At 41.9% G+C, this 11203-nt stretch overlaps 1 pseudogene; it reads left to right on the top strand.

Annotated features, from left to right (window-relative positions):
• LOC122552136 overlaps nt 1–11203 on the top strand; it is a 22482-nt pseudogene that overhangs the window by 2815 nt on the left and 8464 nt on the right.

Below are 11203 nucleotides of genomic sequence, written 5' to 3'. Positions count from 1 at the left end.
CAAGTTTTCTGTTTGGAAAATATCATTGGCAAAGACCATTTGGAAATTCTGCTCCATTCGATGAACAACAGATCAGTTTCATTGCTTTGATCAGTTTCACAAGTAAATTGTTCTATCCCTGATTAAACTGAATTTGCTGTGAAAAAAAAACAACTGAATGATTTATTCTGCACAGTGCTTTAGGTGTCCCCAATCCCTACGGTTTAAATAAATAGTTACATTTTACAGCCCCATATCAACTGAAGAGTCATTCTTTTGGAAACAACTGCTATAGTGAATTATGTGACCAAGGCTAAATTTCGAATTAATTGAAACAATCCACTTATGCACTCGCAGGGCAGTATGGTGGCTCAGTAGTTAGCATCGATGCTTCACAGCGCCAGGATCCCAGGTTCGATTCTACCCTCGGGTAACTATCTGCATGGAGTTTGCACATTCGCCCAGTGTCTGCCTGGGCTTTCTCCTAAAGATATGCAGGTTAAGTGAATTGGCAGTTCCAAATTGCACATAGTGTTCAGGGATGTGTAGATTAGGGTGCATTCGGTAGGGGTTGAATATAGGTTGGGTAAATGGGTCTGCGTGGGCTCCGGACTGCTCGGGGGATCAGTGTGGAAGTGTTAGGCCAAATGGCCTGTTTCCATCCTGGAGGAAATATACTCTAAAATCATGGAAGTACTTGCTGCAACAACCGACAATGTATTTTACATCGATGTGTTCAGACATATGCAGAGTTCACAAATTTTCAGAAGACATGAACTAGAGGATAACAGAGCACGTTGTTTATTCAAACACTGAAAATAGAGTAATATTTATTTTAATTAATATACTTGACCGATTATTGCAATGTAGCAATCTGAAGGAGACTGCTCACATTAGATAAGTGTGATGGTTATTTAGATTTGATTTCCTGTAGTATGCCTTGGGCTATTTGGCCCAACAAGTCCACACCGATCCACTGAAGAGTAACCGACCCCGACCCATTCCCCTACCCCATATTTACCCCTGAGTAATGCACCTAACACCATGGACAATATAGCACGACCAGTTCACCTGACGTGCACATCCTTGGATTGTGGGAGGATTCCCACGCAAAGTAGAGAATGTGTAAACTTCACAGAGACAGTCAAGCGAGGCTTGAACCGAGCCCGGGTACCTGGATCTGTGAGGCAGCAGTGCTCATCACTAATCCACCGCTCTGCCCACATTTGCTTAGTCATCAATTAACGCGGGCCACTCCAGTCAGAAGCATGTTTTCAATTCATACTTTTTAAATAACATTTTCGTAAATTAAATGCTGCTAACAAGAAAATGAATTTCCCCTAAATTCTTCAACAGACATGCATTTCCACACTGTAATGTAGGACTAACATCATGCAGTACATGTAAAATCTCCACAGTTCAAGAAATGCTTTCAGAATATGTAAAAATAATTTAGAGTATAATCCATTTCCTCTGGAGCTGTGCTTTAATTGGTGACATGAACCAATAATTACAACGAATTATTAAGTTTATTAACTCAGTGATTATCAATGTTCATTGTGAACACGTTCTCGTTCGCATTAATCCTCTTGTTAGTTCCTCTGGTGAATGTTCAATTACAGTGAATATATTGGATGTGTGCAATTGAGCAGATATATCCGCTAGCATATAGATTGTTGTACATTTCGTTTCAGTGTTATCTCCGACTAACTTGTCAACCGGTCCTGACCATTTGTAAATTGTCTGGTTTGGGAACCTAAATCTTCGACAGTTCAATTTTATCTTGCTCTTCAAATCTACTCTTTTCTGCCAGAAATGCAATATTTGATTGGGTGTCTCAGAACTGAGTGCCGTGACTAAGTTGTTCCAATCAGAACGAATACCACAGTAACAAAAGGCAGGCAGATTCCAAGTGTTTTGAAATTGGTTGTTGGCAACAAGGGATATTTGATTGAGCGAGGCAGAGGGAAACATGCTGCTTATGTCCTTTGTGCCTCAGTTGGTCCAGGACATGTAGCACAATGTAGAATCAGAAATTATTTCGAATCTTACTATTTGAAAAGCTATTAGCGTTTAATATTACTGGCAACGGTCATAACGCACTCCAAAACATTTTCATCTATCTCAAACTAAGTAGAACACCTGGGGCAGCAACATTAATAGTGGTTCTAGGGAAGGGAGTTCGAGGTTAAAATTCAGTGACAATGAATTGATGGTAATGCAATTCCATGTTTTATTCCTCTGTAGTTCCCAGAGAGTTCGAACAATTCGGAGCTGCTGTCAAAGTATTCTTGGATAATTGTTGCAATGTTACTTTCATTGTACATACGTTCTGGAACAACCCCTTGTTGTTGGAAGGTGTCAATAATTAACATGGTTAATGCACTGTCAAACAGGTGGGCTGTGTTCTCTGACATAGTGTGAAGCTCATTGTGTTCAGGTCTGCTGTGATATTGTAGTAGTGTGCCTGACTCCATGCCAGGTGGCCTTGTGTTCACTTATAGCCTGTTAGAGAGGTATGTAATACCAACTCTTATCCGGTTAATTCGGGGCAGAAAAGCAGATTCAGTTGTGAGGATGTTTGTTGGAATTCCACTCACAGAGGCAGGTGAAATCTATTTCATCTCTGTCCTGACTTTTGTCTCTTAGATATTAAACAAAATTTGGCGTTTAGCAGCTTTTTCGAGATCAATATTTGTTCACAAGCTTTTGGGCACCTCTAGCTAGGGTTAATCGAGTAAGTCCTCAAATAATTCCCAGGTTTAAATTGGTGTTCCAATAATATCACGTATAACTTATCCATAATGATTTGTTTTGAAGCATAATTGATGAGATTATACCTAGGTTGTTTTACTTTATATTAAACCAGTGCTGTGGCTGAATTTGATTGTTCAGTCAGTGGGGGTTCCGCTGATTCCAACACTTGCAGCAGATGGTTATAGCTTTTCAACTGGTCTTCAATTGTTATCTCGGCTCATCCACTACCTCTGCTAAGAATGCTTTTCTAACAGCAGTCAAGCAAACGTAACCGCTGTCTAACTCAACAGGTGTGAGTTCTTGTGCCAAAAGCATGAAAACAATTTGCTGAAGGCATGGGTGGGGGGCGTCAAACGTTATCCTTGTTTTCTCTCCACAGGAGCTGCCAGACCTGCTGAGTTTCTTCAGAAATTTCTGTCTTTATTTTAGTTTTCTAGAATTCCAAGTTTTTTGATTCATTTAAAAATATGTTCTGTTCGACGAAACAAGTTGTTCAGAGAGAAAATGCATTTGAACAAAATGAGAATGTTCAGAGATATGTAGTATCAGAGAATCATTGAGTGTTAATGCTCTGATCTCAAATTGTTGTTTTACAAGAAACTAACATGAAGTAACAACACACTCCAGAGTGCAGTGCCTGCTGTAATTGGGTGGGAGTTATTATGATCACTCAAATCAACAGAATTCTTTTTTAAAGAATGTGTGAGACAATTAATTTGCTAAAATATTTTAATACAAACTGTTCACCGCCAGTGCTAGCCTAACGACTGACACAATGATAGGGATGGGGAAGAGGAGAGCACTCAGCCCTCGAGCTGCTCCACCACTTACTTAAATCATGGTGCATCTGTGCACTAACTGCACAGGCCTCCCTTTGGCTAAAACTCTTTACCACTGTTGTTTAGCAAGCAAACACTATTCCCAAATTTAATAGTTCAACTGTCCATAACAAAGGGAGACACCGTTTTTGAAAGACATTTCTGTGATTATTAAAATGACACAATGAGGCTGTAACATCCCAGTCTCGTATTCCACTAATTTAACATGGTATTTCTTTATTCCAAGGAAGCATAATGTGTGATTGTCGTGCTAAAAATGAGGGAAGCTTCATTCACATTATATGATTAAGCAATAGCTCTGTTAGTTCAGTGAAAACGCAGTCAAACCACACAGAATGAAACCATTCAACATGTCATCTTGTGTGGGCACACAAGTGCCTCAAATACTTTTTTAATTCTTCCGGCTATTATTTGCATCTCAAGACAGGTGTGGAAGTGTCAAACTTTTATATCACATTGAAAAACCAGTTGTCCTCAGCTTACTTGAATAGCTGAAGTTTGTGTGGTATTAGCACATTCACAGCACTGTTAGAAAGTGAGTCCCATGGCTTTGATTGAGGAAAAGTAAAAGTGGCAGGGAAATAGTTGCGATTCAAGGTGGAGTCTAATTTGGAGGAAATCTTTCAGATGAAGTATTATCATGCATGCACACCCTTATCCTCAAAGATCACAGTTTTGGAATATACTGCCAAAGGGACATGTTAGAATACAAATTAGAAGCTGAAGTAGGCACCTAGGTCCCTTTACAATGCTATTCCATTCATGGGATCATCATAAATCCTGCTGCTCACCAGCCTTTCCAACACCCGATAAAATTGAACCCGATTGTTTACTGTACAACAAAAGAATGGTGAACCTTTGGAATTCTCCGCCACAGAAATTGATTGAGGTCAAAACATGAAGTGATTTCAAGAAGGAGATAGATTCCTTCAATTCTTAAAGAAATACTACAGATATGTGGAGAAAAGGCAAGCAGTGTAAAATATTGGTTGAAAGCCATGAGAACATCGAATGGGGCAAGGTTTGTAAGTTTGCACATGACACCAAAATTGGTGCTATAATTGGCAGTGAACGTGATTTAAAAGTGATCTTGATCAGCTGGGCCAATGGGATGAGGAGTTGCTGTTGGAGTTTAGATTAAATGAATACGACGTGTTACTTTTTGAGAAGATAAATCAGGTCCCAACTTACAGAGTTAATGGTAGGGCACTGGGTCGTGTCATCGAACAGAGAGACCTGGGAGCTCAGATACACAGATTCTTACAGCGTCATAGAGTAATAGAGATGTACAGCATGGAAATAGACACTTCATTCCAACCATTCATGCCGACCAGACATCCCTCCCCAATCTAGTCCCACCTGCCAGCACACGGCTCATATCCCTCCAAACCCTTCCTATTCATATACCCCTCCAAATGCCTCTTAATTGTTGCAATTGTACCAGTTTCCACCACTTCCTCTGGCAGCTCATTCCATACACGTACTACCTTCTGTGTGAAAGAGTTGACCCTTAGGTCTCTTTTGTATCTTTCCCCTCTCACCCTAAATCTATTCCCTCTAGTTCTGGACTCCTCGAACCCAGGGAAAAGACTTTGCCTATTTACTCTTACCATGTCCCTCATAATATTTTAAACCTGTATAAGGTCACCCACTAAGCCTCCGACGCTCCAGGGAAAACAGCCCCAGCCTGTCCAGCTTCACCCTCGAGCTCAAATTCTCCAATCCTGGCAACATGTTTATAAATTTTTTCTGAACCCTTTCAAGTTCCACATCATCTTTCCCATAGTAAGGAGACCAGAATTGCACGCAATGTTCCAACAGTGGCCAAAACAATGTCCTGTACAGCCACAATATGTCATCCCACCTCCTGCATTCAATACTCTGACCAATAGAGGAAAGCACACCAAACGCCTTATTCACTATCCAATCTACCTGCGACTCGACTTTCAAGGAGCTATGAATGTGCACTCCAAGGTCTCTATGTTCAGCAACACTCCCTAGGACCTTACCATTAAGTGTAGAAGTCCTGCTAAGAATTGCTTTCCCAAAATGCAGCACCTCGCATTTATCTAAATTAAACTCCATCTGCCACTTCTCAGCCCATTTGGCCCATCTGGTCAACGTCATGTTGTAATCTGAGGTAACCCTCTTCCATGTCCACTGCACCTCCAATTTTGGTGTCATCTACAAACTTACCAACTGTACCTCTTATTCTCGCATCTAAACAAATTATGTAAATGACAAAAAGTAGAGGCCCCAGCACCGATCCTTGTGGCACTCGACTGGGCACAGGTCTCCAGTCTGAAAAACAACCCTCCACCAAGACCCTCTATCTTCTACCTATGACAAGTTCTGTATCCAAATGGTTAGTTCTCCCTGTATTCCGTGAGATCTAACCTTGCTAATCAGTCTCCCATGGGGAACCTTGTCGAACGCCTTACTGAAGTCCATATAGATCACATCTACCACTCTGCCCTCATCAATCCTTTTCGTTACTTCCTCAAAAAATCTCAGTCAAGTTTGTGAGACATGCTTTCCCATTCACAACGCCATGTTGACTATCCCTAATCAGTCCTTGCCTTTCCAAATCCAAGTACATCCTGTCTCTCATGATTCCCTCCAGCAACTTACCCGCCACTTACGTCAGACTCACTGGTCTATAATTCTATGGTTTGTCCTTACCAGCCTTCGTAAACTGTGGCAACACGTTAGCCAACCTCCAGTCTTCCGGCTCTTCACCTGTGACTATCGATGGTACAAATATCTCATCAAGGGGCCCACCAATCACTTATCTAGATTCCCACAGAGTTGTAAGCTACACCTGATGAGGTCCTGTGGATTTATCCACCTTTATCCGCTTCAAGTCATCCAGCAATTTCTGTTATAAAATGAACATTTTACAAGATGTCACTATGCATTTCCCTATGTCTTTATCTGCCATATACTTTTTCACAGTAAATACTGACGCAAAATACTCTCGGCATTTTCTGTGGCTCTACGCAAAAGCCGCCTTTCTGATCTTTGAAGGGCCCTATTCTCTCCGTCGTTACCTTTTTGTCCGTAATGTATTTTTAAAAACGCTTCTGATTCTCCTTAATTCTATTTGCCAAAGCTGTCTCATGTCCCCTTTCTGCACTCCTGATTTCCCTCTTAAGTACTTCCTTTATACTCTTACTGGATAGTAATGTTGAATACAGGGACCTGGGAGTTCAGGTACATAAATTCATGAAAACATTGCCTCAAGTAGCCAGTGTGTTGAAGCTTTGGCACATGTGCCTTCATTGGTCAGAGCATTGAGTGCAGGAGTTGAATCTTCCTTCTGTAACTGCACCAGACATTGGAATGAAGTGCCAGAGGAAGTGGTAAATGCAGAGACAGGTACAACACTTAGGAGACAATTGGGCAGGTATAGGAATTGGATAGGTCCGGATGGATGTGTGCTAAAAGCAGACAAATGGAATTAGTTTAATTTGTGAACTCTGGTCAGCATGGATAACCTGTACCAAAGGAATTGTTATGTGCTATATGGCTTTATAACTCTCTGGCTTTATGGTGCAGTTGGTTCAACGTTGCAAGCTGGTAAGCAAGTGAGGGGTTAGCTTGGGAATGTGGGAGAGTTTGAGCTGGTAGGCTGTGAGGTATTGGCTGGCTGATGGGTAGACTTGCATTCACCCCATCTAGCAGGGTGGCATCAACATAAATGGTAATGGTCACAAGGATAATTTGGTCGAATTGTGCTTGGTAAATGAGGGACCATTTAAGTTGAAATACAGGAGGTCTGTCTTTGCCAAGCTTGTGAGTGGAGAGGTCGACAGGGTGCCACGCTGCTGAGTGGAGAGGTGTGCAGGGCACCAGGCTGTTTTCAGAGCAGAAGGTCACTGTAATGAAGTGGCAGGTGGACGTGATGTCAAACTGCAAAGCTCAGAGACTGGCAAAATGACAGGTGGTAAAGGACAGATGCGAATGGAGCTAGGATACAATGTGAACAGGTTGACTTGGGGAAGATGAGAGATCAGTGACAATGGGCTGAAGTCATGCCTTGTGTAGTGGGGTTCTGACAGAGGTTGTGAAAATGATGGTGCCAGGTCCAGTCAGGGCCAGGTTCAGCATGGACCAGATGCAGGGTGGCAGCAGTGGAATTATAGAGTCATACAGATGTTCAGCATGGAAACAGACCCTTCGGTTCAACCCAACCATGCCGACCAGATATCCCAAAACAATTTAGTCCCACATGCCAGCACCCGACCCATATCCCTCCAAACCCTTCCTATTCATATACCCATCCAAATTTCTCTTAAATGTTGAAATTGTAACTGCCTCCATAAATTCCTCTGGCAACTCATTCCATACACGTATCACCCTCTCTGTGAAAAAGTCGCCCCTTTAGGTCTCTTTTACATCTTTTCCCTCTCACGCTAAACCTATGCACTCTAGTTCTGGATTTCCCCGAACCAAAGGAAACTACTTTGTCTATTTACCCTATCGATGCCCCTCATAATTTTGTAAACCTCTGGGATTGACATTATGTATCAATCTGAAATATAGAAAATGGAACATTAGACTGCAGTACAGTCCCTTCAAGCCTTTATGTTGTGCCAATCTGTGGAACCAATCTGAAGCCTATCTATCACATACTATTTCATTTTCATCCATATGTTCATCCAATGACATTTTAAATGTCCTTAAATTTGACAAGTATACGATTGTTGCAGACAGTGCCGTCCGTGCCCCGACTACTGTCTGAGTAAAAAACCTACTTCTGACATCTGTCCTCTATCTATCAGCCTTCAATCTAGGGCTATGTCCCCTCCTGCTAGCCATCACCATCCAATGAAAAAATACTCTCACTGGCTACCCTATCTAACCCTCTGATTATCTTATATGTCTCAATTAAGTTACCTCTCAACCTTCTTCTCTCAAACAGAAACAGCCTCAAGAACCTTATCCTTTCTTCATGAAACCTTCCCACCATATCAGGCAACATCCTGGTAAATCTGCTCCGAACTCTTTCCAAAGCTTCCACATTCTTCCTATAATATGGTGACCAGATCTATGCACAATACTCCAAGTGCAGGCGCACCAGAGTTTTGTACAGCTGCAGCATGACTTCATGGTTTTGAAACGCAGTCTCTCTACTAATGAAAGCCAACTCAATGTATGCCTTCTTAACAATCCTATCAACTTGACTAGGAACGTTTAGGTATCTATGTACATGGACACCGATATGTCTCTGCTCATCTACATTACCAATATGGATTGCCTTGGATGTGTTTCTTGTGATAGGGGTGGTGTAATCTGGGTATGAATGGGTGAGTAACCGGGAAGGGTTTGTCAACATGAGTGGAAATTTAGGTCTAGACAGCGAGGGAGAGCAGTGCTTAGTCTGAGAGATGATGGTTTTGGTGGTGAACTGCGTGTCAGTTTGATAGTTATTAAAGTTAAAGAGTACTTGTTAATTTTTCACATCATATTTACGTAAATAGTCAAGTCAGTTAGCTGTAACCCTTCAACACCTCTGAAACCTAATGCTCCTCCATTTTTCAGAGGTCTCCAGAATTCAGATAATTTTAAATTAGAAGTTTCAACTTCCAGACAATTGACATGAGTCCAGCCGTGACAGCCATCCTCCTCGTCCCAGTGCTCAGCTCCTGCCTGTGCTGCTGCTGCAATGACCATCTTCCCAGAGAGAACATTCTGCCTTGTATTGATAAATGAAGAAGAGTCACTGGAACTGAACTATTCACTCTGCTTTCTTTCCAGAAATACTGCCAGCTGTTGGGTTTTTCCAACAATATCTGATTTTGTTTCTGATTTCATGCAGCACGGTACCTAGTCGGGCGGCACACTGCTTCCGTGGTTAGCATTGCTACCTCTTAGCATTAGGGACTCGAGTTCGATTCCATCCTCATGTGACTGTCTGTGTGGAGTTTTCACATTCTCTCTGTGTCGGTGTGGGTTTCTTCCCAAGGTCCAGTGCAAGCTGGGTAAATTAGCCATGTTGTGTTCAGGGATTGGCATGTTAGGTCCATTAGTCAGAGGTAAATGGAGAGTAATAGGGTAGGGCAATGGGTCTGGATAGGTTACTTTTCAGAGGGTTGGTGTGGATATGTTGGGCCAAATGGCCTGTTTGCCCACACTGTAGAATTTTGATGAATCCGCATTTCCTTGGTTTGTATTTTGTGAAACCTCTCTGCTCTTCACTTGAAATTCAGTGAAAGTGTCAGTTGGTGAGCTTTTGAAACAGTTACTAGAGTGGGATCAGCATGTTCTTCTTCCTAAATTATATGGTAATGGTCAAGGTAGAGGCTATGTTTATGAAGAGGGAACCAATAGATCATGATCAACATCTGGTAAGAAACCAAAACAACTTCCAGTTATACTGTAGACTTCAGCAGGAGCATGCTGGAAAACGTTTACAGCTGAGGATATATTTGAGTAACTGATAAGGACAAATTAACAGAAACTAATGTGCTCAATTGGTCATTCTATCCTAGAGACACCGTCTCCCCCCACGTTTTATGGCCTGGTCTCCTCCTGTCAGGACCACAACACCGGTTCTCTGATCTTCGGTTGTTTGGCAATGGACTATTACCCTGACGTAATCAGGATAACCTGGAAGAAAGGTGGGGAGTTAATCACGACTGGATTGAAGACTTACCGATCAGTGAGAAACAAGAATGGAACCTATACCCAGAGCAGCCCGTTAACCCTGCCCGGGTCAGCAGTAGATTGCCCCAGCAAAATCTACTGTGATGTTCAACACAGCGGGTCACACAAGAACAAAGAAATGCTATGTCCGGCTAAGTTTTGTGGGAACTGAGATCAACAGAACATCTGTGATTAACCCGAATAATGCATTATTTATAACCTTTCTCACAGAATCATTTTATACAGCACAGGAAAAGGCCCTTTGGTCCATCCAGTCCACACCTAAAAATAACAGCCGCCTAACTATTCCAGTCTCATGTGCCAGCACTTGACGTAGTAATATAGGGGACCAGTGGGTGTGCACACCAATGACCCTCAGCCATTTCCAGGTTTCCACCATTGAAAACGTAATACCTCACAGTTTCTTCTGCCGAAGTGCATCACCTTACTCTGATCCTGAATGATTTCTATTTGCAACTTATCTTCACGTATAATCAATCCTTGTATATCCTCCTGCAATCTAAAGCTATCATGCTCATGGATTACCAACATGACAATTTTGCTTTCATCTGTGAACTTGCTGGTTAACCTTCCTACATTCTAGTCTCAATCACTGGTATATAAGAGAAACAGCAAGGAAATCAGCACTGATCCCTGCAGAACAACATGAGACATAGATTTCCAGTCATGCAGACACCTTATGACCATTATCCCCTGCTCCCCTCCACTCAGCAAATTCTCGATCCAATTTGGCAATTTAAATCTGATCCTAATGGCTCTGATTATTGCTGTCTTCTGGTCATTGAGTTATCTATCTGAAAACTACCACCAAATTGTTAAGACATGACTTCCTTTCTATAAAACCATGCTGAAAGTTGTTGATTGATCTTGCAAATGAAGACTAATTCCGCTCCTCAATAGTTCCAATACTTTCCCTACTACTGAGACTAGCTTGACAGATCTGTGTTTTCATTATTTAT

The sequence above is a fragment of the Chiloscyllium plagiosum genome, chromosome 8, assembly GCF_004010195.1.
Source record: "Chiloscyllium plagiosum isolate BGI_BamShark_2017 chromosome 8, ASM401019v2, whole genome shotgun sequence".
Lineage (NCBI taxonomy): Eukaryota > Metazoa > Chordata > Chondrichthyes > Orectolobiformes > Hemiscylliidae > Chiloscyllium > Chiloscyllium plagiosum.
Note: the sequence above shows the minus strand (reverse complement) of the source record. Positions and strands in the feature narration are given on the sequence as shown.